Genomic DNA, 5156 nt, shown 5'->3' on the forward strand with positions numbered 1-5156 from the left:
TGAGTACACTTATCAGGTCCAGAGAAGGGCCAAATCAGAATCTAAAACAACAACAAAAACAGTGGAACATTCACCCCCTTGAATTCCAAGTTTTAGTTGTGAATTTGCAGGCTAGCAAGCCAGTTTCCTCCCTGAGAAGCAAACTTCATGCTTCCATCTCTTCCTCCAGCGTTGTCCGTCTCTCTCAGTTAAGGCCTGGACAGTGTTAGGATGGTGTAGCAATCTCTCCACTGGAGGGATGCTCTCGGAAGTGCTCTCCGCTGAACTGTCTGTCACCCGTGGACCTGGGCTGAGCAAGGTCAGGCTCTGCATTGCTCAGCTCTGCAATCTGGCTCTGAAGCTCCTCCACTGTCTGCAGCAGGGCTGACCGCTCCAGCTCTGAAGCAAGAGTGGCTTGTTTCAGTTTGCTCTCTCTGGTCAGCAACTTCTCAACTATGGCTTCAAGGCTTTGGATCCTACCATTTGCCAAGTGCAATTGTTCAAGGAGGTCAAGGTTCTGTTTGTCTAAGCTGCTGTTGGTTTTCTTTAATTTATCCATTCTTTGGTTGTCACTGAGAGAAGAGGAATCAATAAGTTCTTCTTGAAGTAGTGGTACTCAACTTCATAAGTTTGTAACTGTTTAGAGATGACCATCTCGAACACCTGATTGATGGTCTTTTCCATTTGCACCAAGCCCAGGTTTGGTAGTGTATTTTTTATAAAGTCAACCGTAGTTTCCAGGATTTCATGCTGCAGAATCAAGGGCTTATGGCTTCCCAATAAACCTAAAGCCACTTTAAATATGACCTCTGATCCCTGAAGAAAGATCATATCAAGGCCTGGCTACAAATCCCAGTGGACACTGTGAGGCAAACACGTTAAGGAACCAGGGGCAGCAGAGGCTGGGGCCAATCTCGCGTTCTTCTAGGTGATTGCAGATGGTCATCGCGAAGAAGCCCAGGGAGCTGGTGCATCTGGATCTGTAAAATAATCGTGTCCAGCCACACTGTTTCCGTAGACCCATGCCAAACATCAGAGCCTTGAGAATTTTAAACGCCTCTTCCCCACTCATATGAAGCAGCAAAATGCCTGCCACAAAGCTGAGACCTTGGCAATATCCTACTTCCTGCTGTAGAAGCGAGTAGGCCTTTAAAATGTTGAAAAGTGACAGCCCTGCTCCAGGCTGGGCCGGGAAGTGTGGACGTGTTGGAAAGGTTCACCCAGGAGCAGTAAGAATTGCATGCTGCTGGGAAGTTAGCTGTTTCAAGAGTTCTTTGCGTGGCATGTCCTTTGGCTGCTGTTTTCCTGGGAAACTGAGGTCTCAGTTGGTATTGCTCAGCGAGGAATTCCCAGATTTCTCCGTGGTGATGATGTGGCACACCTTGTCCACCAGCAGAGTGCATTTTTTCCATGTCAAATTTAATTTTTGATCTTCCTGGAGTGCTGAGCATCTTTCCCCACACTGTAGTTACTTCTTTAAGACAAGGAGTGATTGCTTCATAGTCAAGCTTCAGGCGCTTGCTCGGCAAGTCGTTTTCAGAGGCTTGTAGCTTCTGATTTTCCTTCTCCGTGCTGAGAAGCAGTATCTGTTGTAGAATTGCCTTTTGTCATAGCTCTAGATGTCCTTTTCTTTTCCTCTGGTACAGGGCCAAAGGATCCGACTTCACAGACTGGTTCTAAAGGAGATCGTGGTCGGCTCTGCCAGCTCTGAATAATCTTCATGTCCAGAGAGTCACACACTTTCTGTGGAGTGACCCTCGGAGAAAGATCTGCTGTCTCCACGAATGCCTGCGTGTCTCCACGGGAGTTCCACCAGCATCCCCTGGATGGTTTGCTTGGGACTCAAAGCCCCTTTTTGTGTTCACAAAGTCAGAGGTGTTATTTTCATCTACAGGAGCCAGAAATCTTAGAAAATTTGGCACAGAGGAAGAAGAATGAAGTTTTATCCGCAGGGCATTACAGTAGGAGATGCTCTTTGGCACAGCACTCCCCCTTTGTTCTCCACTGGATTTATGTTTTAGGTACTTAAAAAAATTTGGTGAGGAAGTGGAGGGATTAAGACGAGGTGGAGGAGCAGGAGCTGGAGACTGGCCTGAGCAATCTTAGACTTGCCGACAGGTGGATGATGCACATTTCGCTGGTGGGCGTCTCTGTGCTCATGGAGCGACACCTCATACGTTTCCTTTGCGAGGCCCCTGGAGACCCCTCAGCAGGTCCTGGAGGCTCCTGGTGCTGGGGCGAGAGCCGGGCAGGCTCTGCTGTGAGACGGCTCTCTGAGTCAGTGGACAGGTCACCCGAGGAGCCGAGGAGCTTGAAGGAGCGCTGGGAGACGGGCAAGGCCTCCTTTTCACACACAGAAGGCTCTTTGCTGGTTTACTTAATGTACTAGACACAGAGCTGTCCAGATCCACACTGGCTGAATGTTCCTGCAGGCCTCTGGCTTTATGCCCCGGGACAAAATACTTTCTAAAGATGCTGCTAAAGAACTTTTTGCTTTGTTTCTCAGCATATCTAGCCTAAATCGGGTGGCACTAAGTGGTAATTCACTTCCAATATTCTCTGTTGCAAATCTGTGATACCTGCTTTACCTCCCCAATATGGATGTCATCTTTTTGTTTCCTTTCATATATATGTCTCAGAAAAAAATAATCAGTTCATTCTCTCGCTGCTCGTTTCTTGGTCTCAATTTCTGAACCTCCTCAAAAACAGTTGCTTGTTCCTGGTTGGTTAATGTTGCCAGGTGTTTCTGGAATTCTAGTTTGGTTTTGGACGTATTCATTCCCTCTACCTTTTCACAGAGCCTGTGCAGGGACTGCACAGGACGCCCCTCACACGGCTGCGCCGGCATCTGGGAAGTCCACTGCACGGTTCAGAGTCATCATGATTTCATCAACCAGAGCTTCCTTTGGGCACTGAAACGCGTAGCAGATGAAACGAAAGCCTCCACCTCCCGAAGACTCTCGGCAGATAACCCCAAAGCGATCCACATGTCTAATGCCCTGAGACCAAAAGGACATCTCCTTAAAATTTTTTCAAATGCTATATTTTTGGTGTCGGGACTGATGAGGTAAACTTCAGACTGGCCAATCGTGAAGCGCGTAGTTCAATTTTCCTCAGTATCCGTTGGCCGCACAATGTTGTGTCCACTAAGACAGCAGTTCTCAAGGTCATTTTCCTCAGAAGAGCTGAATGGACAACTACTTCTAAGGCGCCCGTCATGGAATTCCTTCTCAAAGGCCCACGACCCAGTCAGGCTGGGAGAACCATTTCCGCGTGGGCCTCTGGCCCTGCTCCTCGCTGCCCACTGGCTGGAGCACAGACTAGAATTTCTTCGCCGAGGAGAATCCTGCCGCAGTACTTGTGGTTTCGGGACGCTGGGAGAGCAGGTCAAATTCTGCTTTCCTGCTGCACCCGATGTAATTGAACTTCTCGATGCATTCATCTATTAGTGCCGGCAGGGCCTTCTTGTGAGCTACCCCCACTCGCCACAAAACAGCTCCTCAAACTTCCTGGCAAACGTGTTGTCAGCCTCGGACGGGCCCTGGAGCCCCCTTGGCGGGCGATCTGGGTCTGGATTTCTAAGGCTGCTGCTAATAGGGAGGCCTGCTGTTTCGTTTGCTTTTTGCTTCCCCCTGACTGCCTGACTGCCTGACTGCCTGACTGTTCTGACTGCCTGACTGCCTGACTGCCTGCCTGCCTGACTGCCTGACTGTCTGACTGCCTGACTGTCTGACTCTCTGACTGTTCTGACTGTCTGACTGCTTGACTGCCTGACTGCCTGACTGCCTGACTGTCTGACTGCCTGACTGTCTGACTGCCTGACTGTCTGACTCTCTGACTGTTCTGACTGTCTGGCTGCTTGACTGCCTGACTGCCTGACTGTCTGACTGTCTGACTGCCTGACTGTCTGACTGCCTGACTGTCTGACTGCCTGACTGTCTGACTCTCTGACTGTTCTGACTGCCTGACTGCCTGACTGTTCTGACTGCCTGACTGTCTGACTGCCTGACTGCCTGACTGCCTGTCTGTCTGACTGCCTGACTGTCTGTCTGACTGACTGCCTGACTGCCTGACTGCCTGACTGTTCTGACTGCCTGACTGCCTGACTGCCTGACTGTCTGACTGTTCTGACTGCCTGACTGCCTGACTGCCTGACTGTTCTGACTGCCTGACTGTCTGACTGCCTGACTACCTGACTGCCTGTCTGTCTGACTGCCTGACTGTCTGTCTGACTGTCTGACTGCCTGACTGCCTGACTGCCTGACTGTCTGACTGCCTGACTGTCTGACTGTTCTGACTGTCTGACTGCTTGACTGCCTGACTGTCTGACTGCCTGACTGTTCTGACTGCCTGACTGCCTGACTGTCTGACTGACGAATGCTTCGTTTGTGACTTGGAGGAGCGGGGAGATGTTCATCCCTGAGAACCCCTCCAGCTTCTGAGTTTTCTTTCTGATGTCTGGCACGTCCTCTGCTGCGTGGACCATCCTCTGGCTTTCGGGAGCCTCTGGGCTGAAGGGGTGCAGATCCCGAAGGCCTCACGGAGCCGCTCATAGAAATCTCCTGGAGGTTCTTCAGGCTTCTGAGTGATGGAGCCACTTTGGACATTTTGTGGGCCCCTCGCCCCTTCTGTGCCCCCCAGGAGGGCTTCTCCACCCCGCTGAGGGGCCGCTGCCCTGCTCTGTGTGACAGTCTCAGGCCGCCTGGGCTTCTGGGGCTGCCTCCCTGGCCCTTTCGTCTGGCTCCAAGACGCCTGCGGGGCCTGTTCTTGCACCCACTTTCTGGCCTGTGAGGACCCGGCGTCTCCTCCGTATTGAGCAGGGGTAGGAGGAGTTGGCGGCGATCAGCCCAAGTGGGCGGTGGGCTTGGGAATGGACTCCATGAGGGTGATAAGAGCCCGAGGCTTTTCTGAACACGAGGGGGTGTGGAGCCTCCAGTTTAAAGATTGCAGGCGTGAAGGGCTGATGAAACAGGCTTGGCCTCGTGGGCTGGACCGTCCCTCTCCACGATCTGGGCTGGGCTGTGTTTCACGGAGGGCATCTGAAGTGCAGGCTGCGCAGACCCAAGTCAACTTGCCAAAGGGGTCTCAGGATCCCCCGCAAGGGGGGCTGATGGGCCTGGGGAGACTGAAGGTGGAGGAGTCTCTGGGAGATCTGCTTGTGGAGGCTCCAGGCAGGG

General features: G+C 51.9%; 1 pseudogene; it reads right to left on the reverse strand.

Moving 5' to 3' along the window:
• Positions 1 to 205: 205 nt before the first annotated feature.
• On the reverse strand, positions 206 to 4465 carry LOC131279555 (TBC1 domain family member 1 pseudogene; annotated as a pseudogene).
• Positions 4466 to 5156: the final 691 nt, after the last annotated feature.

Source organism: Dasypus novemcinctus, chromosome 8 (assembly GCF_030445035.2).
Source record: "Dasypus novemcinctus isolate mDasNov1 chromosome 8, mDasNov1.1.hap2, whole genome shotgun sequence".
NCBI lineage: Eukaryota > Metazoa > Chordata > Mammalia > Cingulata > Dasypodidae > Dasypus > Dasypus novemcinctus.